A 27,438-nucleotide genomic window follows, 5' to 3' on the forward strand; every position below is an offset into this window, starting at 1 on the left:
ATAATAGTTAGTGCAGGATGTCTACACCCACCTGTGCCTTTCTTGGACAAGCTGAAGTGCCAGCTGACTCCCACAGAGCTATGTCTTATGCCACCAGCATGCCTCACCTAGATCGGTTCCATCTACCTGAGCCGCCGTCACAACCACAGCACACAAATACTTTTACACCAGCTCAGCATACAGACAAACATCCAGGGCTGTCTCACCACGTCACCTGTTAGGAGAAAAAACATACATAAGTGAGTCAGAGATTCTCTGAGTTCTAGCCTGGAGACCCACCACTCCCACTGAATCCCCTCTGAGAATATCTGTCATCCATCCACCATCAAAAGCAGTAGTACAGCACACTTACGTAGTTCTGATTGCACTCAAAGGCATCCAGCATGAGATTTTCCCTTAGGCTCCTCTAAGTTAAAACTGAAAGGCTGGATTTCCTCAGCACCTTGGGACAAATCAGAAACAATTACCTTAATACCAGGGCAATTACAGCTGCCTGAGAAGAGAGCTTAAGATCTGAGAATGAAGTCTTTCAATTTCAGGAAACAGCCTTCAGCTGCTCTTTTGTGCAGGTGTGTTCCTCACAAAAACTCACCCAGTGGTCCTTTGGCCACAGAGATTGTAGGAAACTGCATTTTTACCTTGTTGCTTATAAGAATCATAGAATAGTTCAGATTGGAAGGGACCTTAAAGCCCATCCAATCCCACCCCTGTCATGGGCAGGGACACCTCCCACCGGATCAGGCTGCCCAAGCCCCATCCAACCTGGCCTTGAACACCTCCAGGGATGGGGCAGCCACAGCTTCCCTGGGCAACCTGGGCCAATGTCTCACCACTCTTATCGTGAAGAAATTCCTCCCCATGTCTAGTCTAAATCTGCCTCCTCACCAATTTACAGCCATTGCCCCTAGTCCTATCACCACAAGCCTTTGGAAATGGTCCCTCCCCAGCTTTCTCGTAGCTCCTTCAGGTACTGGAAGGTCACTATAAGTCTCCTCGTAGCCTTCTTTCCTCCAGGCTGAACAACCCCAACTCTCTCAGCCTGTCCTCATATTGGGGATGCTCAGCCCTCTGATCATCCTTGTAGCCTCACCAGGACCCATTCCAACAGCTCCATCTACTTCTTATGTTGAGGATTCCAGAACTGGACACAGTACTCCAGGTGAGGTCTCACAAGAGAGGAAAAGAGGAGCAGGATCCCCTCCCTCCCCCTGCTGGCCACACTTCTTTTGAGGCAGCCCAGGACACAGTTGCCCTCTGGGCTGCGAGCGCACATTGCTGGCTCATATCAAGCTCCTCATCAATCCAAACTCCCAAGTCTTTCTCTGCAGGGCTGCTTTCAATCACATCATCCTCCCAGCCTTGATATGATTGATATCATTAAGTCTGAACTATCAAAACAAGCAAAACTCTGAGTTCATTAATTCACATGAAGCAATCAAGGTGAGAGTTTTCTGTGAAAAACATTCAGGAATAGCTTCAGGTCATAGCAAGTATACAGTAGAATGAAGATACATATATATATAGTCCAGATCTTATAAAATCACACTTCTTAAAATTCTTAAAATTCCAGCTGAATCTATGACATTTGGAAAGCTGAGTAAAGTCACGCGCATGAACTTTTAGGCTATAATCCATGCAAAGGCTCGATTACCAACAGAAATGCTGCATCAAAATTGTCTCGCTGTATTTGCTGCCAAAGTTGTTTTTAATGTAATAAGCAGTAATATTATTAATGTATTCCACAGTGCTGGGGACCGTAGATGTGAATTGTGCTGAGAAGGGTTAATCTGAGGTGATACAAAATTCAGAGACTTCTGCAAAGGAAAAGCAATAAATCTCACTATTCTACAAAAATAAACAATAATTCCATATATGAAAGCTATTAATATCTGTCACTTGCTTTGTTATTCTTTTTCACTGTTTAAGGTAAAAAAAAAAAAAGCCAGAAGACAGTACTTTACTTGCAACATTCCCAAAATGTAGACTCTCATTTCTCCAAAGAAGGTGGACAAGGAATGGAGAAGAGACAAGGAGATACAGAAGGAATGTATGGCATTATTCATGAGTCTTTCCACTGTCGTTCTTTAGAGCTTTTTTCAGCTGATCCTGTCTGAAACACTAACAGCAGGTTTTGCTGGTGCAGATGGCCAAATTATTCGTCTGACTTTAGGTAGAGCCCACAGAAATCCATTTCAGCTTGGGAAACTCCGAGTTTCAAAAATACCTAAGCACAATTTCCCCTCGCAGCTATAATGAGCAGTAATAAAATGGTCACCATGCATTTCATTATGCACTCAGATGGCTCCAAAAAGGCAGTGCAGATAATTCACCTATATGATCAGACTTCAAATCAGTGCAGAAGTGAGCAAAGGTTGAAGGAGGGGACACCATCCTGCACAAAAGGAATACAAATTTGCATTTAGCCCTAAAGAGACAGCAACTTCTTTGAAATACTGAATGCTCCAGTGGCTTCACTTGAAATACTGAGCATTCAGCAACATTCTTCTTCCCAGGGTCACTCAAAGTTTATCCTTCTGAATCACTCAGTCCATCTATAACCAAGCTGCATCTTGGCTTTAGTCCTAGGTTTATATCTTGCTGTCTGTCACTTTGTTCACAAGTTTATAGAAGGTCAAAGCCCCTCCTCCTTCCCATCTTCTTTTGCTGAAAACACACCTAGTTAAAGCCAAAAGACAACTGACAGAGCTTCTCACACATGACTAAAAGATTTAAAGTGATTTCACGACATCAATGGTACAATATTTTCCATGGTGGTTTACCTTCAGCTGCCAAGTGGTTACTCATGCAGATTAGTTGTCTAAATAAGAGTTTCAAGGGATGCACTCAATAGTCCTCCAAAGCCTTTTGTTAAAAGTTGCAATGATTTTGCTATTCAAATTTACTTCTTGCTGTGAAAGCTATTAAGGTAATCAAAATATGAGAGAGCCCACCATCTCCTTTAATTAATAAATTACAAGTTACTGTGTAACCAGCAAGATTCTGTCAAGGTCAAAATTAAGTGCCCATCCCACTACCCGTGAATCCAATTTTCAATCGAGGAACATGCAGCAATGGCAGCAAATGAAGCCTATATTTTCAAGCATAATGTGACTGTTTTTGTAACACTGAAATAATGTGGCCTTGAGCTCACAGGAAAGCTTTAAGACAGTAAGGTCTCATTTTTTCAGAAATAAAGCCCATATTTCACTCCCATTAAAGTGAATGGGGTTTTAACATATTGATAAAGCTAGATACACACATCAGTAGTTTCCTGATTAGACTGAATTCAAATAAACACTTATTTTTCTATACTGGGGTCCTAATACTTAAGGAAAGCAGTAGCAGAGGCATCCAGAGCCCACCACTGTGCAGACCCGCTTGTATGCGTAATTCTACATACCATCTCATTCCAGCCCAAATCATAGAATGGTTTGGGTTGGAAGGGACTTTAAGATCATCTGGTTCCAACCCCCCCCTGCCATGGGCAGAGACACCTTCCACGACATTGGCTTGCTCAAAGCCTCACCCAGGCTTGAACACCGTCAGGGATGGGGCATCTGCTGCTTCTCTGGGCAACCTGTTCCAGAGCCTCAACACCCTAATAGTGCTAGAATTTCTTCCTTATACCTAATATAAACCTACTCTCTTTCAGTTTCTTTGAATACTCCTGCACGTGCCTCTTCAGGAGATTGTTTTGTTTGCATCGGTCACTTCATTAACCTGAAGACAGCTTCTACCTTCTGTAAAGGGAATGGCATGTACCTGTAAGCCAGAGAGAGATATTTATGTTACCTTCAATGACTCACCAGGAAAATTAAAGAATCTCTGTTACAATGGCTTCATTTCTGTGACTCACAATTTCAAGATAGGGCTCTGCATCAACCAATCATTGCAGCTACTCCTCAGGTTCAAGGATGGCTCTGCAGAAGTCTCTGAAGTAACTGTATTTTTTTTAAAGATTATTCTTACAGTTAAGAAAAATTAAGAAAAAGCTTACAGTTACTCACAGTGAAAGGCTGTGCTTCACACAGAGCAGCAAAACAAAAGGTAGACTTGTCTGTAGGACCAATTTTGCTGAAGAACTAGATTTTATTGTGACTCCATTTTAGATAATCAAGATATTTGTACAATATGAGGACCAAAACCTTGACATCCATAATACGATAAAGCTCCTTCATGATACATCCTTACACCACTAGCCTGTTGGGCTATATAACTCCCCGAACCCAATGTGCAAAGTTCTCCATCACAGAAGAATGTGTTATCTTAAGACTCATTTTTAAACAAGAATCTTGCATAGAATTCCTATTCACTTTGAAAGTCCCTTTCAGATGCAAACAAAGTATGTTTATAGGTTGTGCTGAAGAAAAAAATATATATTCTCGCATTGGGAAAATAAATTAAAAATTGAGTTTGAAAAACATCAAATTGCTTTGAAAATTAAATCAGGTTCTGGGTCCTGATACTGGAAGATATTTAAAATTTAAAGCAGAGAGATAAATTTTACCACTGATTTCAGCGACACAATTAACGCACCTTGAAAGGCAGACAGATATTTAATTATCTTGCTCAGTGATGGGCTAAAATTATCTGATCTCTCAAATGTCTGGGGGAACTTGAAAAATCATCAGCTCCTCTGGAATAAAACAGATATTCTTCCCCCAGGTTCAAAGAAATGGGAGAGCGATACCAACTCTACATTCAAATCAGACCATGAGGATTAGGCAAAGGTAGCTATTATCTCTCTATGCAAAGCAAGTTCATAACAAAGGAGATTTAAAGAAAAAAATCTTCCATTTCAGTAAAATTTTATGAGAACACGAAAAACAGTAAAATCTTTATTGCAGACACCTTGTGCAACATCATCCTCCTAGGAGCATTCTTCTCTTCAGTTTTACAACATTCTTATTCGAGAAACCATTCTTTCCAAAATTTTAAATCTTCAGGGTTACAGTCTTATCTCACTGCTTTCTAAAAAACAATCATTCCATGTAAGAGATAGCAGTGCTTTTGGTACTCCAGAAGTAGATCAGGTAATATACAGTAAGTTTTATTGGCCCAGTTTTCAAAGTGTTGAAAACCCAATAACTCACATAGATTTTAGCTTAGTATCTGAAAATGTGGTTTTTATTTAAGCCAACAGCAAATCTGCCGGTTACTTTATAGTGTAATATTGGGACTTAGATCTGATGGTCACTGTGGGATTTTATTATTAGGAAGTCATTTGGACAATATCGATTATTTGTAAGCTTATGGTGTATAGATATCAATGCGTGCAAAATACAACTCCAACTTATTTGTAAATTCAAGCAAATATTTGGGAAATTTTAAGTCAGTTGCATAATTCTGGTACCATGTCTAGCACAGGTCAGAAGTATTAAACAAAAGATTTCTTTCTAATAGAAAGCAAATTCAAGAGAGAATGTAAGAATGACACAGAAGTTTGGCAGAGATTGTAGAAGTCAGTTTCATCTTTACAAAAAGTCAGTTACAAAGCCTTGGGAACATATTTATTATTTACTACAAGCAATAAAAAGCCCACAGAGAGTGGTTTAGCCCAAAGATTAAGCTTTCTCCTATTCCAGTTTACAGCCTAACAAACTTTGACATGGAGAGGGGACATGGAAGATCCCACCTGCTCTCAGTGACCTGCACAAAGACAGTGGTGTCCCTAGCACCCAACCTGCCCACTGTTCCTCCTCAGTGAACGTTAGGGGGTTCAACCAGCATAAGGGATGGAATCAACTCACCACACAGCCCACTGTGACCTGGAAATCACAGGGACTGAGCACAGCCCCTCATTGTACGAGTTCTATGGATGCTAAGGATCATTCCTAATGTCAAGCACAACCTTGGCCTTGACGGAAACGTCTAGGGCCAGCTTGACTTCCCAACAGCATTCCCACAGGCTTGCCAGAGTCCTCTGACACACACTCCACAGAGATTATGTACTTCAGCAATCAGGTTTGGGGACAGCTGAGCAGGATGAAAAGGGGTGCTTCAATAATTCAGTCAACTGCTTTGACCAAGCCAAACTCTGCTCTTCTCTTTCACCCTGTTTTCTGCTTACGTTGCTTCACAGTGTGACCAAGTTTCATGGGGAGAGGATTAGTTTGGCTTTTTTTTTTGTCAAAATAATCTTTATGAGCTGTTGAATACATCGGTTTGTTGCTGTCCTGATGCCCATGGACAAGAACACCTAGGGTATGTTGACCGTGGGGACTTTGGCAGCAGCCTCAGCGTGAGATGCCTGGGCTGTGTAAAGAGGAGGGTGGGAAACTGTGAGTCCAGTGTCCTCTCCTGCACTGCTGTGGGCAGCTGACGCTTCTATCCTTGCAAAGGTCAAATGCCTCATAACAGGAGCGTTAGAAACTCAGCACTGTGCTCTGCAGAGCTCAGCCTCAGCCCCATAATTCACACTGCAAACACCATGGTATGAATGCAAATCTGCTCTCCTAAGGGAGCCACGGGCACCATGAAAAAGTCAAGCGGTTTAATTCCTTCTTTTCTTGTCATTGCAAGGACAAGATCCCATACCAACAAAATTAATTTATTTCTTTGATGAAGGCAATAACGAGGAGAAAAAAATAGTAGGAAAAACAAATCTGACCTTATGACATTTGTGACACACTGACAAGAATACAGAATGGCAAGAAGTCCTATTTTTAAAAGCTATCATCCTGCGCCTGTCAGACCGCACTTATGTCAGCAGTAACTCATAGCAGCTTTCTGGCTTGGCTAGCTCTTTCATGGCACAAACGTGTATCCACAATATTCACTTGGAGCAAAAAGCTGGGCTACGTCCTAAAATCACCACAACTACCTATGCCTCTCTTTTAAGGTCACTCTTCAAGAAACTGAAGTTTGTGGTTAAAGTAAAAATTCTAGGATTCCTTTTATATCTGCGTGCTTAAAATTAACCATTCTACTGAGGCTTCCAGCTCTGTAACAGGTAAAAACAGAGGAAGGCAGCACCAAAATGCAAATAACCAGCCAAAGCATAAATAGGACTCACACATTCACAGAAACATGGAAATGTTCAAAGAAATCTTTGTAAGATTAGCTTCATGGTCTTAGATTGCAAATGAACACTTATAAGGAAAACTAGTATTTTCTTGATGTCTCCAGGTGAAGAATATTTTTTTAAACTTCAGATTAATGAGATCTACTGCACTCACTTAAAGCAGGAATAATTCTTCTTTAATTTCTCAAAAGGAAAACCCAATATTTAATAACCAGCAGGAATAATAAATCAGTCAGTGTAATCTCATTTCCATTACCCTTATTAGCTAAAGACATTGGTAAATCAAACCCAATTTCATTCTTCCAGGAATATATACTACTATTTTTAGCCCTATTTCCAAAGACAGTGAAGTCAATGTACTTGGGCTACCTGCCTGTCTGTCCACTCTGACAAGTTTTGAGCCTGCAGACCAACACCTTTCTCTTGCACTTGGCCTTGTTGAACCTCATACCATTGGCCTCCGCCCATCGATCCAGCCAGTTCAGCTCCCTCTGTAGAGCCTCCCCACCCTCAAACAGATTGACGCTTCCTCCCAGCTTCATGTCATCTGAGAACTTACTATGTTCTCCATGGTCAGACCACTTGAGTGGTTGACAGTATTGGACCCATACCAGAAAAGAAAAGCCTTTGATCAGGAAAACAGGAAAAGAATGAGCACAGCCCAAGGAATGCCTCTTACACCACTGCATTTAGGGCAAAGACAGCACTCACCTTGAAAGTTGGTTATAGTCCAAGGCAATAAATGAGGAGCAGCACAGGAGAAAGAGCAGTCCAAAAAAAAAAAAATTCTAACAGTGCAATTACTTGGATCTTACCATTTTTGCAGTTGAACAAAACCGGTAACGAAAGTGCATAAAAGACCCCAACCAGAAGGAAAACTGTAACAATCCCACCATCGAGGTTATTTCCAGTCTGCCTGGGAGGGAGTGATCTGAGGAGGGGCTATGTGGGACACTGCGGTTAGGTGCGTTTCCTATGCCTTGGCTCATCACCAGGGGATGGAAAACCACTATGAACACAGAGTGAGAAACTGCAAGGAAGAATGTTGGCATTTACAAACTTACAGGGAAACTCATCGTAAGGACTTGTCACATTTCTAGCTGAATCCTGCTGCAATGTCCTTTTGTGTTTTGTTTGGGTTTAGGTTTTTTTATTAATCCCGATGTAAACCATTATCACATCCCACTTTCTGCAGTAATTACAGCAGATGAGAGAGAGGAGCCTGAAACATCAATGGATGCAAGTAGCACTGGACTTTGGGGAGTTCCAATTCAGTTCCTGGTAGACCTTCAAGCAGGACATGACACATTACAGAGTGCAGGTACCCAATCTCTCACTAAATCAGATGGACCTGATGTAAATGCAGACTATGATGTTCAGACCAGACCAAGAAAGATCAACACCACAACAGCTTAAATATATGCCAAAAGGATTACCCGATCAACACGCTGTTTCACATGGTGACAACTCATCTTCCGTTGGCTTCAAACACGTGACAGAACGTGGGCAATAAATTCCAGGATGCTGGCATAATATCCTGTATGACACCCCCAGCACCGAGCAGCTCTAGCTGCTGTCATTGTCATGTGCTATGATAAATTCAGAATAATTTCTTTTCCCTATAAAAGGCATTCAACAACCAAACAGCTACTTGCTGAGATGCTCCAAACCATCCTAACCAGGATGCCTAGGGCAAGGATGTGACCAAGAAGCCCTCCTTACTCTGACTTCTGGCATTTCTCATTGACCTTTACCAGTGACATACATATCTGTAAAAAAGCTGGAGTCCCAACGTGCATCAGTGCGGTACATCACTGATGAAAGCATTTGTGGCTCTTGTTTCTACCTCTTCAGCAGCTGAATCTGCAACCTGCTGTTCAAGGCTCCAGATATTCAAATCCAATAATTTCACCAGTGACCTACCAACAATCAATCATTTTCTGCACTCTTTTGTCTAGCAGGATATATTCTTTTCAAGGAACCTTAACTTTCCTTGACACAAGTGAGTTCTTCCATCAGGTAAAACTAAGTAGATTGTCCCTAAAACCACAGCTTCTTTTACAATTCCTCTGCTAGTTACTCCAGCCTGGTGTGCAATGGCTCTATTAGCTGACTGCAAGTAAAATCTTGTCTAAATAAAGAGGAAGATATGTAAACAGCTGCCAGAAAAAATGCTATGCGCCTTCCCATAACGCTCTTGTTTATCAATATTTCAGCTCATGTTTAGCCTGCAGCCCCTTGTTCCACACAACCTTCATTAACTTTTAGCACTAACATTATTGCTCACTGAAATCTAAAGCAAAAGGTGAACCTGGACACAGAAAACACTTGCGCACTTTCGTAGTTTCAGTGGTGCAGCATGCATAAAGGGAATGTGATTTCTGTTTCTCCACTTCCCTGGGAAGCTTATTGCTGCAAAGAACCCCACCATCTGTTGAAAATGCCTTATTTCTTACCATTTTTATTTGCCTGTACATAACTCTGAGAACAAAACCAACAGACCTTTACAAGACAGGCAAACTTCAAACAGCCCCAGTGCAAGAGGCAAACTCCTACACAGTGCTTCTGATCCCAGTGGGAGAGATTTCTATTGCAGCCTTGCTAGCAAAGCCTTAGGACCATTTCACTGTAGCAGAGTTGTTATAAATTCATGAGAGCACAACAGAGATCAGACTGAGGCCTCTCTCATGTGAACTAGGCAGAGTTTTGCATGCCATCCATGTAAGGCTTCTTAAGGGACCATCTCTTAAAATCTAAGAATAAGGAGAGCATACTGTCATTCCCTCCTCCTCGGAATGTGTCCTGTTCTGCCTGTTGCCATGCTCCAGTAATGCAGAAATGCTGTGTATCAGAGAGAATAGCTCCACATTGCCAAGTAGGTAGGTGATGGGGGGGACATAAATTAAACTCAACAGCACTGGAAGCCATGCAGCACTCAAACATCTATCTGTGGCAAATCTTGCAAGGATACTTGTAAATGGTTTTGGTTTATTTTAGTAGGAATAATATAATAGTTGAATTGGTTTCACATGTATCATAGTTATAATGGGGTAGCAAGAAAAGGAGGAGGGATTATTTGCAGGATTTCAACACTTAAAGGAGGCTTATAAGAAAGATGGAGACAAAGTATTTCGAAGGACCTGCTGTGATAGGACAAGGGGTAATGTTTTTAAACTGAAAGAGGGTGGATTTAGACTAAACACAAGGCAGACATTTTTTACAGTGAGTGTAGTGAAACACTGGAACAGGTTTCCCAGAGAGGCAGTAGATGCCCCATCTCTGCAAACTTCCAAGGTCAGGTTGGACGCAGCTCTGAGCAACCTGATGTAGTTGAAGTTATTCCTGCTCACTGCTCACCCAAAACATTCTATAATTCAATGACTATGCTCTCTCCTGAGCCTCCTATACTTAAGTTAATTTTATCAGGATAGCCGCTACCTGGGTGTACCCAGCCCTGTGAAGACCCTCCTTTTCATGCATCAGTGAATTTTGTTTTCATTCCTCATTATCACTGATGCAAATCGCATGCACAAGCCCATGCAGGCCTAGAAAATATGGAACTTTTGCACCCATGCTTGCCAGTCATTTCCTCTGTGGAGCTATTGTGCTCTGTGCTGTACTCAAATTCCTGAACAGTCTGCTCACAAGCTGAGCTCACTCTCCACATTTAAATCAACAATTTGGTGTTTCATTACCTGGACTTAATTTATTCTTGATATTTGGCTTCTTAATACAGAAAATTTCAATAAGAAAAAGCCAGCCACAGGGCTGGTTTTATCAATAGATTATTCAGTATGTATTTCCATTCCAAATTTGAATCCTTTGAAAGTGCTCCTACTCCACTGTGTATTGAATCCTGTGGATGTGTTTTATCTCATCTACTTCTCCCTGTCTCATTCTGCTAGAGACCCTCCCTGTTAGATAAAGTCATCAGGTCTTTGGATAAGGAGAAGCAATTTCTTTCACTAGATTAAATGCATGACTTAATGCTATCAGCTACATTAGGGGACAGAAACGTGAGACAGGCTATCAGAGAATCAAAGTCAGCCACAGCCACACAAATCTCTGCAGCAGAAGCAGCATGGGGTTTGAATAATCAATTACACATTCCCCGTGAGTTTGTCTGCAATAATAAAAATATTTCTTGTAGCTTTGAAAGGAAATAGGTAGATTGACAGTAGAGACAAAAAAAGAATCCTACACCATCACTTTTTTAATTAATCTCAAGCTCTGCAAATAATAGAAGGAACAAATTTTTAGCAATCAAGATGTGAGAATGTTTTTAAGAAGATATGCTTAAGTAATAGCAAGCATTAAAATGAGGGAAGTTAACATTGGCTCTACCCAAGTGTGATGGGGTAAAAGAACATCCAGAAAGTAAGCTCTCAGGTGCCTGAAGCCTGAGAGTCCTGCCTAACTTTTCACACTGAATAATAAATCAGTAAGTGCATCTTAAGCAAGTGCAACATCTCAGCCAGTGTTAATCTGCTAAATGGTTGTTGAGTGTTTGGAAAAGAGCTGCCCACCACACCAGAAAGGCCTTTTGAAGTCCCAGAGAGCAGCAATGCTATGTCAGCGCAGGTATACATCAGCACAACCTGAACATGGCATGGCAAAGCCCAGGCTTTCCCAGAACTCAGATGAGAGCCTTTGCAACAACAGTGCACTCAGTCCCTTCTTCACCAAATACCTGCCTTAACCATATATTCATATATCTCCAGCTCATGAACTGCTCAGCTGGAGCTGTTAGAAGTTTTGCTGGGGAGTGGATAAAGTGGAGCACACTGACCAAGTCAGATAAGGCTTTTTCTTTTAAATCAAGCAGTTTAGTTCAAATCACTAGTAAATGCAAGCTAATTTTGTCCAATGGCATTCATCAGTCAAGTCTAATACATCACTGTTCACGTCAAAACTGTCATACATGGTAGGCATCTCAGAAGAGGAACCAGGACTGATAAAGCTAACCAGGGCTCCACAGAAACTCTTGAAATTTGGGGTCCAGGCCAAACACACAACTTGGTAAGTTCCAGTCTGAAATTAAAACCTTTGTACCACTTCAGGCAAAAAAAGCCTCCCAGAATGAACATCATCAAGGCTAACAAGAATGTGAAATGAACTGCAAAGTAATTAAATTCCTTGTGTGTCAAGGAAAACCTGACTGATTACTATAACTCTGATTAGTTGCTCCCCCTTCTCTGAAGAGAATTAACATGTGTACAGAAGATAACCTTGATATTCCAGTAAATATTGAAACCACCTGCTGAATAATATTGGTGAGGTTACTGACCAGAAGAGGCTTGTTTCAGTCACCTATCACAACAACTTCCCCTCTTACTGCTGATACATCTGTAAGGGTGGAGGAATGGTTTCCCCTAACAAGAAACCAGTCCAGTCTTGGGCACTTCTGAACAACTGCTACCCTTTGTGCCTGTTAAGGACTGTTCTTTCACCCAGCTAGAAGGTACGGCAACTTACTCCACTCTCTGCAGCAGCTGCTTTCCAGAGATTAGGACTTTCAGCCCTCTTTTTTAATTAACTGAAAGACTTTACATCTCTAAGTCAAATCCAAGCCCTACTGCAGTTCAGCCACTTCACAGGAGCACACCGAACCTAGTGTTTGGGAAATTCATATAAATTTCCAAATAAGAGATATTCATTATCTGAAGCCCAGCCTCCAGGCCTTTTCCTGAGATGCTCAGCTGCAGCCATCTCGTATGCTGCTGGAGGAAGCAATAGGGATCACTACCCAAGTAGATTAACTCTCCAGAGCTTTTCTAATTAAAGACACCAGCTCCATGCCAAGGAAATGTGCTTGCTGCAGCTTATTTTAGCTCTGCATTTCTGACAAACCAGTCACTTTTCTTCTTATGATCTTGTGTAATTGGAAGACAAATTTCTTCTGAATAGTGAGTGCTCTGAGATACCACTGCTTATAGAGAGAAGTATTTTCATGATAAAAATAGATCTATAAAATGATAGCTTAACAATAACAGAGAATTTGCTCATGTAAATCCAGAAGCAGAGAATGGCTGAGGTGGCAGGAGGTCCCTACTTCAACCCCTGCCCACAGTGGGGCCAACTTTACATCAGATCAGGTTGCTCAGGGCTGTGGCCATTTAAGTGTTGAGTGTCTCCAAGAATGGAGATTGCACCACCTCCCTGGGCTCCCATGGCAACTGGGGACTTACACTCACAGTGAGAACATTTTTCCCATGTAACCAGAATTTCACTTGCTGCAAACCGCTGACAGCCCCTTGCCCTTTGCTGTATAGGCTCTGAAGAGAACCCAGCTCTATTCTCTGTAATTTCTCATTAGATTGTATTGCTTTTATTATTTGTCTTGTTATTTTATGCTCTCTACATTTTAAGTTTTTAAAAAACAGGCCTTAATTTGTTGTGAAAGTTACTGGGTAGAATTAGGAAGAGAAAGTTTTTCTACATGAATGGATCCTGCGCGTGAGAATCCCTCCTGCACAGCAATGTGCTGAACCAAGACCCTCAGCTAAAACCAGCCCTTACAAAAACTCATGTTAGTCAAGGGGATGAACATTTTCTAGCTTATCTTCCTGCTTTACTCTCAGGGGCATTCAGTAGCTGCGTTGCTCTTGGAAAGCTCAACTCATGTCATCACACAGCACCGTGCATGTGTTTCAGCAGCAATGCAGTGTTTCAGCCAAACAGTGATGAGGATTAACATGTTTTCCTAAATCCTTTTGAGATCTATTCCTTGTACCAGGCCAGAACTTGCAAAAATTTATAGTTCTTGCAACCTGTCTCAACACACAAAAAATGTGCCTGAGGACCTTCTCCATACATTACTTACTGTGTGAAAGTGAGAAGCAATGTTGGTTTTTCCCATTTAAAAAGGAGAATAAATGTTTTCTTCCCTATATTCCATCTCTAATGTCACAAAGCTTCATATCCCACTGCTGCCCATCCACACAGGAGCAGTGGGATTCTGTACACTCAGCCTACAGAAGGTTTCAGAAGCTACTAGGCTTTTCTTTCCTCCTCCACTGTTAGTTCATGGGGAGGCACAGAGGGTGTGTACCCTAAATCTCACTGAAACTTAAAATTTTATCTAGTGAAGCTCAGGTAAATCCTTCCCAGGCTTTATTTCCAGCTGAGAGACATGCTCAGCCACACTCCATAGGATTTGCCAGTCTCAGTCCTCCTCCTTGTGGGGAGGGATATAATGGCTCAGCACCAGGGAAGGAAGGAAGAGGAACTGGGGATGGGACATCCCTGCTGAATGAGCCACCCCTACCTGCCCTCAAAGAAAATCTCTGTATACAGACAGCCAAAACAGTCATGGAGAGAAAGAAGAGCCTTTCCTCCTGGCTGTAAGTATTGGCATACGAGCAGCACAGAAAGGCATTGCTTCCCTGCCTTGTCTGCTTTGTAGCAAAGGGAATGAGAAAAATCAGGCCAAAGAGTTGTTCCTCTTCCTCCACCACCAGCTTTAACCAGGTCTGAGTTCCCTGACGCGCAGCATGGAGTGAGCAGCCAGTTAACAGAGGCACAAGAAAACAGCATCTCAAAACTGAGGAGCCAGAACATGGAGTTTAAATGTGTGCTGGCTTCTCAAATGAGAAAAACAACAGCAGGACAAAGCCAACATTTCCATGTTGTAGAGGAGCAGAGTGCAGAGACAAGATTTCCGTTGGCCCTGATGGCTTCTCTCTGTGTTACGTGTGTTCCTGAAACATCTAAACTGAAATCAAGAGCTGGGACTTGCACTGCCCACTCTTCCCCACAGCCCCACAGTCTGATGTGACACCACACAGTACACAGCACGAAAATGAGCGAAAAGATGGGAGCAAATAAAAGGTCGATGCAATACAGAGGGACTAATAGAATTTTCTGTGCTGTTTCCCTTGGACAACTTCAAGGGCTCAGCCCTTTTTCTCAACATAACACTGCAACTTTTGGTAGGTTTTTAATAGCAAAAATACCACTATCTGTTTCCTTTTCTGCTTTTTTGCCTTCCCTACACTGCCCTGGGGAAAAGTACCTAGAGGAGTTTCAGCTATTGCCAACCGCTGTGCTATAACAATATAATTTTGGGTAGCCTCAAAGCATTATTTGTAGCCAAAACAAGCACAGTTTATAACTAAGTCTTTTACATCAGCAGGTCACAAGCAGGGGGTTGAAAAAAATGATTGTATGTACCTAAGGACATATGCATCCCAACTAAACATCAAACATTAATTTGAAGTGTTAAATGCCTACAGCCCACACACCGCAACCTTCAGACTACAGAGGGGGAGGTATCTGAGGTGGGCTGAATAACAACCCAGATGTGCACTTCGTTCTCTGTTTCCTGCAGCGTGAGCCAGGGGAACTGCCGTCCATCTTATGGAATAAATGCCAAACCTCCACTGAGATGACCCCAAAGCTCCATCTTAACCTCCATTACTGCCACCCAAACCTGTGAAAGTCAATAATCAAGCCACTCCATCATTTTTGTATTATTTAAAAGTTCAGTTGTTGATTCTAGCAGTCTGTCATATCGTGGCATATTGCTCTTATCTATCCATCTAAAATGGTGTTGGGTGAGGAAAACTGCAGACACTCCTGTTTTTAAGCTTTAACTCCACAGAAAAAGTCTTTCTCCCCCAGACCTTTAAACGCCCAATACATAGATTAAGATTCTAACCCTGAAACAGCTCCCTGTAGCACAAATTCAGCAGCAGTACAAAAGCACACAGCAGCTCTTGTAATTTATCTACTAATACAACGTTATACATCAATCAGTAGGTCAGAAGATTTCACTGCTCATTCGTTTTATAGAGGTGATTAACTGCATGATGATGAAGACTAATTTATTATGGGATCTGCTGGGAAACTACTTGTTTGTAGGAGGAAATAAATAGTTTACTTTGATTTAACAGAGGAATGATTCCCATTTATATATGCGGACATATATATATAGTAAGACGTAGGAATATATGGACTCCAGTTCCAAACAGCTGCAATATGTGATTTCAAGTGGGTTTGCATTACAGCATGAAGCCAGTGCTGCCAGGTGCAGCAAGCCCTGCAGTTGAGCCCTGTGCTCTGCAGCACCCTGTAAATCCTGCAGCAGTGCAAACAGCTCCAAGCCACACAGAGCGAGCAGAATGTTGGTGCATGCTATACATACCAGTGCTGGTAATGAGTTCTGTCTGAAAACTTTGACTTGGGGATGGCTGCAATGTGTTTCAGTCTGCTGAGTAAGAAGTAGAGATTGAAATTAGCCTGGAGAAGAAGGCTGGGGGAAAGCAGGTTGGACCTTCTTTCTTTTGCATCCCTTCTACCCTGGAGGAAAAACAGCACTGGTCTTTGAATGCAGAGATTTAAGTGCCTTTAAGTGTTAAAAGGCAATGAAAAACACAGAATAAGGCACTTCAGTGGCCACCAGGAGCCTGTGTGAGCTGTGTTGCCATGATTCCCATGGGGCTTGGCAGGGAGCTTGGGAGGGGAGCAAACACAGCGCATGACCGTGTGTAGGTGGATGGTAGCACACAGGGCAGTGCAGCATTACACATGAGGCAGCTCCATCATAACTGAACTGCAGCTACCCTGCCAACAGCTGCACGACTGGTTTTACCATCTCGAACCAGCCAAAGTGGCTGCGCAGCATGCTGTGATGCAGACTTGCCCTGACAGCATCTGCATCGCTCCTGGTTGTGTTTCCAGCCTCCAGGACTCATCCTCGTGTTAGCACATCTGCTGGCTGGGCTCTGCCAAGCCACAATGAGTATTCCCCTTAATTCAGCTGTCTAAATAAAGAGCAGGATTTTCCTGTGGGATCTAGCTGCAGCCTCGCACAAGCCCTAAAGAGACATGGCACCTGGCACTAGTGCCACACATCACTGTGAATTTGATACCACCAGGGTGAGCAGGAAGATCCCCAGCAGAGCAAAGATTCATAGAATCATAGAATCACCATGTTGGAAAAGACCCACCGGATCATCGAGTCCAACCATTCCTATTAAAATTCACCCAGAAAGGCAGCGGCTGGAGGACCACGATGAGCGCTGAACCCCTCACGCCACACGCCCCCAAGCAGCAGGCTGCAGCATGCTGGCAGATCACAGACAGGGCTTGTAGCAGAGCAGAGAAAGCAAAAGCCGCTGCAGCGTGAAATGACTGGCATCCACCCAATGGGGCTGCTGCTTAATGGACTGATTTTAGATATGTATATTTGGACAAGGAGCAATCAATAAGGTACAGAACAGTGCAGCACATACATTGTCTCCAGCCAGTTATGCTGCACTCTCCACTATACAATATTAATTTTAATGTTACTCTGAAAGAAGGGAGCACAGCAGGTCAGCCAAGTAAAGTGTCAGCTATTGCTACACAATCTAGTCTTCATTTCTTTGAAAACCCATGTCAATACATTGCAAATCCTGACAATCAGGCCCTTACAAAACAGGGTTCTAGGAAATCCATTAAACATTTATTCAGTTCGCTGCCATTGCCATTTTCTCTTGCCAGTGCCACAAATGTCATTCAGGTTGTGCTGCTGGCCCCACTCCACACCCAGCAGAGCATCACCCACCAGGCACCCACTGGTGAGAACACACCCTAGCTCCTCACAGAGGAGTAGGACAGAGTCCTGGGGATCTAGATCCTGTTCCTGAACAAGGACAAGTTGTTTAGGAGAACATAGACACCCAAATTGAACCTGGATAGCTGGGGGGCTTTATCCTGTTCCCAAGTATCTGCTTATAGATTCCCACAGCACAGGACAGCACCATATGGAAAGGTGTATTATGGTGCCAAGGATACTGCTCTGAGCCAAAGTGCCTGTCCTTGACACAGCACTGCAGTCTGCTGGGTCACAGCATCCTCCACCTCTTTGCTCATCAAGTTACATACTACGAAATACCACAGCCATCCTTTTCTCCCAGCCTCCATCCGTCTCTTCTCCAAGGCTGAAGCTCCCGTCACAATATATTCAGCTCTCGTGAGTTAGACTCATAATATTTGGCATCTGTTTTAAAACCTCAGTATGACAAAGGAAATAACCAAACAATTACAAAAGCAATTATTTTAATGACTCCCTCTGGGTGCAAAAAGACCCTCAATTGTTTGAAGCCCGTGATTCAAAGGTTTGGCTTTTACAGGCAGCCGGCCAGCACAACACACACTATTTCAATGCTCTGTGCAGTACCTGGAGGTGCTTCTCTATCCCTAATAATAGGAAATTAACATCTGCAAAAGGCTTTAGAGTGTTCCCAGGCAGGAAGCATTACAGGAGGCGGAAGAATCAATATTATTTATATAGACCTCATTATTACAAACTAGAACTCCACACTGTCACTGTAATAAAGCGTTACCCAGGAGACCACTGAAAAACCTGAACAGAATCCTGTAATACACTGGGATGAAATAAGAACACAAAAGGAGACAGCCTTTCAGATCATTTGCCATTATCCCTTTAAGCAGAGCTGCCTCGACATATGCTGTGCATTGCGGGGGATTGGCACGTCAGCAGAGCACTCTACGACAGCTGCAGGACTCTAAAAACCACCTTTTCCTTCTCATCTGTATTTCTTAGCTTCATTCTTCCCAGTTTTGTCTTTCTGCTGATGTGAATATGCATCTTCCATGGGGTACTTGGCAGTAAGAAATGCCAGGTGATAGTCGAGCAGGTACTGATGGCAATCCTGAACAGTCTTCACCAGATCCTTAGAGACCTGCAGGGCTGTAGAAAGCCTGACTATGTATACAGGAAAAGAAACACTGAGCAACCAACCAGTCCTACACACATAGCTCTAGCAGGGATAAACCAAGCACTGCTGACCCGATCGGTGGCTTTGCCTCTGCCCAGGCACAGCTACAGGCTTGGCTGGGACTTAACCACCAGCTAAGGCTGCAAACAGCATTTTTGCATCTACAGGCAAGATGGCTTTTTATTTTTAGGTACAGGCTGCTTGAATGCAGTTCCCCAGGAGCTGGCAAGCTGCTCGCTCGGCTCCCACTGAGGCTCCCTCCACCAATGCAACCAAGAAATGCACACCCCCAGAGCGAGGGAAAGCGAACATTATTTGTGCTCTTGCTGAGGGAACTGCAGAGAGAAGCTCATTAGTATTGATATAGAAACCAAAATCAGGCCACTCCAGTCCCTCCTATTTGTAGAAGCAATGATTCTCTGTAGGTGCCAAAATGAATACAGAACAGACCACCGGTGAAATCGCCATAAGATTTTATCTGTTTTAGATCGATTTGGGGTAATTGTCAACGTTTGATGATTTGCAGCAGAATTTTCAGTCAGCAACTCGGTCCCATTACAGACCCCAAGGAGCAGTGAGGCTGTTTCAGTGCTGAAGGAGCCAGGGAGAGGCTAAGGTGGGTATGGACACGGGTCATCCCTTCCTGAAAAGAGAGACTGAAAGGGATCACCTGGCACACCGCTCTCCCTCGCACTGGAGAGGGTGTGAGCTGGGACAGGCACAAGCCAGCCAAATCAAACCCATCCAGAAGCACTCACAGAGTTGGGGCCACTCAAAGCCGCTAGCTGTCAGGTATATTCTAACTCAGGGTATTTCACAGTACTGCTGGGAGCTGGACCTCTGGCCAGAATCCTTCGTCATATGAAAAACTCTCATTAAACTCCTACACAGGCAGGTTTGTACTACTTCTTAACAATCATGTGAAGACATATTGCCCAAGGAGAGCCCTGAGCAGTAACTGCCAGCTGTTAATACATTAAAAAAATATAACAAGATTCATCTGGGGACCATGGATAAAGCTCAGTATAAGCCAATACTTATAAACAAATGGGGTATCTGGAAACAAAAGGTCAACCAATTTGCATATAATGATCAACAACCATGGAAAATAAAATGGAAAATAAACCATGTATTTTGCTTGCATCAGCATTTTGTTTGACAGAGACCTAGGCCTGAAGCAGGCTTCCATGGGCATTAGATTTTCAATGTAAAAATGTTTTATATGAAATAAAGGTACCCAAATTATTTTAAAGCCAGTTAACCAACAGGTACTACATGTTAAACAGACGAAGAGCCAAATAGTTTCTGTCCTTGATCCAACCTTATGCAGTACATTACTCAATAATCTCAAAAATACATTAAACCATTGTTGATACAGTTTATGCGCGGCAGTATTTGGTGCCAGGAACAGCATTAATGACGGGAAGAGGCAAGCTGGGTAATATCAGTTCATTTGAGCAAAGCACTCTGAATAGCTGCAAACGGCACATTGCCTGTCTAAGGACCAAATACCCAGGTCATGAGAAAAGCATGGATGATGACAGTATTTGGGCATCAGCAATTACGAAAAAGAAATGGAGGGGGAGGGTTGTACAGAACCAGCTGCACGTGAACTCATGAGATGCTGTTACTAAGAGGGGAGAAGCAATCCAGGGCTGCATGAGTAAGAGACTAACAAGGAAGTGCAGGGAAATGGTTATTTCAGCATCCAGCACCCAAGATAACACTGCTAAATGCTGTGAGCAGCTCTGATGACCATATTTTAAGGACAGTCTTGGAAATAGACGAAGGATTCAGACAACACTGAAGTTGTATTGGATTTGGAAGAGTTGCCTGATAGTAAAAGGTTTTTGTAGTTCAGACTATGCAGTTTTCCCAAGAGGTGGCAAGGATCATTCTGCCACTGTCTACAGTTACCCCTGAGAGGGAAACTCTCCGATAGCATGTGGCTCCTAGCTCAGCCAAAATAGGTACATTGCAGAAGCCATAAATTAAGTAAATATTTCAAAGCAGAGGGCAAGCAGCCACTGGAAGCACAGAACTGGAATGTAGTCAACTCCACTCTGCTCAGTGAGAAGCATGGGTGATGTGCAGAGACAACGTCAAGACTCACACTGAAGTTACGAGCCCAAAGCAGAAAGTGCAGTGAGCAAAGTGGCACATTCTGGCTTGGAGTGAGGGGGGGATCTGATGGTCCTACAGGCAAGAAGCCCCTTCCAGCTGTGCTTAAATGCTCTCCCCAGCTGCCCCATCTCTGGCTCGCGTGCAACAGTATCCCTTAAGAGTACTGAAAATTAGGTTAATGGCAGTGGGAAAAGTTCCAATGAATAAAAGAAAAGGATGCTTCATGGAAAGTACCTGGGGAGCTGACTACTCAGACTGTCTGCCTGAGCCATTTGCAACGCAGAGGATGAGTGGGCTCTTTTGGGGTTTATTCCTCTAAGGGGATACATGAACAACATGAGGATGTTTTTGAGCTGCATTGCTGTACCTTCCCACTGAGACTGTCGAAGTATCCAGTGCATAAAAAAAAAAAAAAAAGACAGATCTTGTAAGACTTGTTCTCCAGCCCATTCACCACCCTCATTGCTCATCAAGCCTTTATGCCTAATTACACATAAATTAACCACCCTCTTCTGTTGTGCTTTCCAAACTACCCTGATGACCTGTACACATTTGACTGGGGGGGACTCTACACGTGGTCTAATTAAAAACAAAGAGGGGAAAGAATTGTGACAAGCCTCCAGTGTGATGAGGTGATGTTTTACATGTAGAACAGGAATTCTAATTCAAGTTTAGAATTTGATAGAGAACTTTGACTATAAAAAAAACAAAGGCTGGCACTGTGAGAGAATATATTGTTAGTCATGGAGGTCTTCAGCATGAGATCTTTTCCAGGCAAAAACTACTTGTTATGATAAAAGATCTAAATAATTCAGTATTCATATATGAATCCCCGTGCATCCATAAAATGAGTTGCAAATAGCTTAGGTAGAAAACAATCTCAGAGAAAAAAAGGTAACTCATCTTCCGTTAAGTTCCCCCTTATCCTGCCCTCTCAAATCACTGCAAAGAGCATCCATACAGTCTCAGAAATTCCATTATCTCCCTGTTCTTGTCATAAATTCAGCAGCGTTTCTTTGATAAATTATATTCCTTTCTATAATATCATATTATTTCTTTACCAAAAATTACAAGTCAGTTCTTCTTAAAGCCCACACCAGTAAATTGGATTTTATATATATTCCAATTATATATGAGGATGAGTATATAGTATAAATATGGTATATGCATGTACAGATGGGAACATGATGTGTCATTAGTAAAACAGCACTATCATTTCTGTAGCTCTCAAGGAGCCTATTGTGATCTGTGATTCACGTGTTTTCAGGAGCTGTGCTTCTCACCCAGAGTTCTGCACCTCCTCCATTTTTCTGGCTAAACTACATTATTTTCTCTTTTAGTTTGTCTACGTGATAAATTATTCTAGAACAGTTATTCTTCTGTGGATGCTCTCAGTCTGGAATGAAATGCTTTATTCACTTCAATTTAGCTTTTTCCATATGCTCAAAATTCTAAATATTTCCCTTATTCCAAATGAGGAAACCAAAGAGCAAACCAACCAGCAAACCTGACCCCAGCCTGTACAACAGGATTAGTCCAAACGTCGTAATGTTGGTGCTGGGCTTAGGACCAACATGCTCCATTTACACTAAAGCTCACAAATCAGAGCCTATTCTGTGCTCATGCTACCTAAAAAATAATTTTTTATCATTTGGGTTTTCCACCCTCTCCACTTAAAAAAAATCCATGTACAGAGCACATAGGATCTGAAACAAGCTTACCAAATTTCTACCAACTCCCTAGTCAGGGATAAATGAATTCAGGAACCAAACTTTTGCTGCATTGATCGAGCACATTAACCAGCAATTTTATTGGGACAGTTTTAAATATATGAGACTATCAGGTCATTTTGGTTTCCTTCTGAACTTTTGAAGTTACTTGCCAAGCCAGCCATAGTCAAGATCTAGCATTCTCTCTCAAGTACAACCCACACCTCAGCACACTTGTTATTTTCCCCAATAAGTCTTTATTTTTCAAAACCACTAAGAATGCTGAAACATATAAAAGAGCAAAAAATATTACTTAATAAAAAGTAAACCTTAGAGAAAAAGATGTTTCTAAAACAACAGCAAATTGCAAAGAGCACTATGCATCCTCAGCACATCTTTAGTGACGCAGTTGTAGATGTGGGCTGATGCAATCAGCCAAGTGCCTCTGCTGAAGCATTCAAGTAAATGAAAAAAAAAAAAACCACAAACCAAAAAAAGTGTCAGTGTCACTTTGGTGCTTTCTGTGTGTTACCAGCCTGAAAAGGGAAAAAAATCTCCCTGCCCCCCACCCCACCTGCCAGCCCCACAAACTGAGCTTCGCATCATAGATGCAGCTTCACAACAGCTCTTCCCATCCACCTCTGCTCCCATTGCTCAACACCATCCTGAACTGTCCGCTGAAAAATCATCTGGTTATGCATGTTTTTAGGTTGAAGTAGTTCATACCATGGCCAACAGTGGAGGATGTCACTGATGGGAGCATGTTACAAAGGAGAGAGATGGGCAAACCTTGACTTTCTCCAAGACTTGGAAGCACAGCTCCCCTCTTGCACCAGCACTGCCTGGGATTGCGTTCCCTACCTGCAACCCAAAAGCCACAAACTTGGCACCACAGGAAGAAACTCCTTAATAATAAAGTGCACTCACACATTTGCTGTCCGTTGACATCTTTCCAGAGGGTGACTAGTCCAGCCAAGAGGAAAGAGAGGTGCCTGTGCACACACTATCTCTAGATACAAGCACCACATCATAATTCTCCTGATTTTCATCACATCTGTAAGTCAAATGCTGCACTTTCACCCATTTTACAGCAAAGTGACTGAAGCCTCTTTGGGAACATAGATAATTCAAGTACCTGAGGGACACTCAAATCACGCAGACTTCTACAACTGCTTTTTTGGAGAGCCCACAGGGATTTCAGCCACTTCCCTGGGGCAGGAAAAGAGCCTGTGGCATTGCAAGGAATTAAACCTAGGCAGCCCTGAGTTCAACTTTGGAACTGACTATTGCACTTAACACAAAAGTCATTTCTTAGGGAAAAAACTCCTCAACAAGACTTGAATTTTATATAAATTTACTTAAAATTAGCTTGTGCTGTGCAAGCACAGAGGTAACAAGCGATTAAGGAAAAGCACAGAAAGAATATTTTCATGTGGTGAGATTTATATTTGCAACGCGCTGGGTGATGAGAGCACGAGCTCTCAGCCTGCACAGCAGCCAGGCTGCAGCTCGTCAGGTTGAGGGCACGGGGTGCAGGCACCAAGCTGCAGGGGGGCAACACACAAGTTCATCTTTCCTTTAGTAGCAGTGGTTTGGACAAGACTCCGTGCCCAGGTTGGGACAGCAGCAGCACAGAAAGCAAGGGAAACCCAAGTGAATCATAGAATCATAGAATAACCAGGTTGGAAGAGACCCACTGGATCATCAAGTCCAACCATTCCTATCAAACACTAAACCATTCCCCTTAGCACCTCCTCCACCCATGCCTTAAACACCTCCAGGGAAGGTGAATCAACCACCTCCCTGGGCAGCCTCTGCCAGTGCCCAATGACCCTTTCTGTGAAAAATTTTTTCCTAATGTCCAGCCTAAACCTCCCCTGGTGGAGCTTGAGGCCATTCCCTCTCATCCTGTCCCCTGTCAGAAGAGGCCAGCACCCTCCTCTCTACAACCTCCTTTCAGGTAGTTGTAGAGAGCAATGAGGTCTCCCTCAGCCTCCTCTTCTCCAGGCTAAACAACCCCAGCTCTCTCAGCCGTTCCTCAAAAAGCCTGTTCTCCAGCCCCCTCACCAGCTTCGTTGCTCTTCTCTGGACTCGCTCCAGATCCTCAACATCCTTCTTGTGGTGAGGGGCCCACAACTGAACACAGTACTCGAGGAGCGGTCTCACCAGTGCCAAGTACAGAGGGAGAACAACCTCCCTGGACATGCTAATCACACTGTTTCTGATCCAAGCCAAGATGCCATTGGCCTTCTTGGCCACCTGGGCCACTGCTGGCTCATGTTCAGTCAGCTGTCAACCAACACCCCCAGGTCCCTCTCCTCCAGGCAGCAAAGTGGCCCCAGGATATGCTGGCAAAAGCAACAGGGGTTTTGTGTGCACATCGTGTGGTATAGATATAGCTCAGGAGGCTGCAACAGTGCATCTGATATCCTCACCTGCCCCAAGGAGGCGGTGGGTGAGTCACGGCTGTAGGTAGGTCAGGCTGCGAGGTGATGCCGGCAGGAACATGCTGAGCCGCCCCAAAAGCATCCCCACAGGAGACAAGCAGCCAATTCACCTCTTTTCCCAGCCAGCAAAAATGAAAACGCAGCCAGGAGCTTTATGGCCTCTTCATTTAAAAAATAAAACAGAAATAAACTTTAGAATGTCATTAACTAAAACTTTCTGAAATAAAGCTTCCATTAAAAGGCAAGGCTGAAAGCAGGTATTTTTGAAACTGCTGCACCCTCCACGGTACTTGCACTTATTGCATCCTGAAAACCCCCTGGAGGAGCTGCTGCCTCCCCCTGCTCCAGCCTTGCGCTCCTTGCTCTACTTAAAATAAAAGGGAAGAAACGTTGTCTGCAAAGACAGGCTTGCCGGGAAACCAGTCTCCTAATAGTCAAGTCATGCTCTAAGGTTAATTAGCACATAAATTAAGAAATGTTTTGCACGCAGTAGTACAAGGCAGAGCTGTGGCCCTCCTTGACACAAGACAGAAGAAAGTTTGTGGGGATGGAAATGAATAAAGCACCAGGGAGTGAGGGCATGACTTTTTGCTGTATCTATTATCCATGGTGTAGACAGTCTCAGTAACCAAAGCAAGTTAAGAGATTTATGTTGTATCTATCCTAGCATCTATTTCTTCCTTGATTCATTTTCTTCTGTTTAAAAATTTGGGACACCTTTTCCAAATATTTCCAAACTGGGCACCTAAGCTGTGTTTCAACCACACTGTTTTGGGGGACAGGCCATAGCTGGGAACAGCCATGCAGCTCCACTATCAGGTCACCTCCTTGACCAACAGGAGAAACTGGTACATCTGTAACCACCTTCTGTCCTGCATTGCTCCCCTCATACCTAGGCAGGACCTTTGGATAATGATGACATCATCCAAAATTTTTTTTTAAGTTATTTCTATTAATTTATGAAGATACATCACTCAAAAGAAACCTAGAATGCAAGAGGTCAAAATTCAAAATAATAAATAAGCAATTCCACTCAGCTGCCTGAAATTTTCTCCAGGTTCCTTCTTACCTGAGGATGCCACAATCATAGAAAAGACTTGAATAAATTTATCCTTCTGAATGGAGAAAAATGAAAATTATCTGAGCCAGCCTGACAGAAGAAAAGGTATGGAGGGTTGGAAATAAAATCAAGATTAATGATGCCTTTATCTTTTAATGAGATAATTTCTGCCTACAAGGGACTTCAAGTAAATATAAAAAAAAAAAGGTCTCACCAGGAAAATCCTGTAAGCATTGATCTTGCTGCTGGATCCCGTCAGGTTTTCAGTGCAGCAGATAGCAGACACTCCCTTGGCACAGAGTGTATTGCTGGAACAGCAGACAGATGTGAAAACCTATTTCTGCTGTAAAAGCAGCACAGGTTCAAATTCTGCTCCAGCTTGTAACATGGGGAACCCCATCTGGAGCTCTGCCACCCCTTTGCACACTGACAGAGTCCTTAAATTCCTCTTCTCCCCACGTCAGTAGCTCCCCTACGGAGTCTGAGGCTATTTCTGGTGCTCCATCACAGGATACCCAGGCCACCTCTTACTCACTACTGTGTTTGCTCCACGTCAGGACAGGACAGGGCAGCCCTTTCAGTTACTCACATCCTGCATGAGCAACCCTGTGGTCCATCCAGTCACACCTCCTGACCAGCGTGACCAGTGACAACCCACTAGGGCCACGCACATCACTCTGCTGCCTTCATCACTGTGGGGCAAGCAGCCTGGGAGGAGACAGGGTGTAGCAGCCAAAGACAACAGACTTTAAACCAGTCCAAACCAGGGTCAAATAGCTCTTAAGAAAGAGTAAGTTCACATAAAGCCACCATGAACTGTGCTTTTCAGACTATCTATTAATTTTAGGAGCATTGACTGACGAAGCTGAGGGTTTGAACAACAAGTCAAAGTGTTACCCAAACAGCAACAATTTGTGGAAGGGACCAATGGATGAGGAATGGAAGGACAGGGGTGGAGAGAGAATAGCTATATGCATGTAGGTAGGTTTTCTTTTGACACATCCTTGGTTGATGGACAGCAGAAGTAAGAAAAGTTTTTAAACCATTATGTAATAATATTTAAATTTTCCAGTTTGCACACATTTCATCATCTTCTACTTTGTCATAGCAGTAGCAGACCTTTAGGACAGGGATTTGAAAAAAATGCTTTCCAAAAGCATTCCCAGAGCTCTCATTAGACCCAAATAGGTGACAACCATCAGGTGAATGCAAAACAACGAGCGAGGCACACAGGTTTTGCAAGCTGAACCAGTGCAAATTGGCAAGAAATAGCTGGGCACGTGATGCCACTCATGCTAGAGACACAGAAATTAAAGGGAAGAACCACCTCAGGAAATGAACCACACAC

At 43.0% G+C, this 27,438-nt stretch overlaps 1 long non-coding RNA gene across 1 annotated transcript; it reads right to left on the reverse strand.

Annotated features, from left to right (window-relative positions):
- Positions 1-76: 76 nt before the first annotated feature.
- Positions 77-26,607, reverse strand: LOC138727632 (uncharacterized). The gene is made up of 3 exons (XR_011338577.1): positions 26,305-26,607; positions 2,295-2,392; positions 77-214 (listed from the first exon to the last, which is right to left on the reverse strand). It is a non-coding gene; the product is annotated as an uncharacterized lncRNA (long non-coding RNA).
- Positions 26,608-27,438: the final 831 nt, after the last annotated feature.

The sequence above is a fragment of the Phaenicophaeus curvirostris genome, chromosome 16, assembly GCF_032191515.1.
Source record: "Phaenicophaeus curvirostris isolate KB17595 chromosome 16, BPBGC_Pcur_1.0, whole genome shotgun sequence".
In the NCBI taxonomy this organism is placed as follows: domain Eukaryota; kingdom Metazoa; phylum Chordata; class Aves; order Cuculiformes; family Cuculidae; genus Phaenicophaeus; species Phaenicophaeus curvirostris.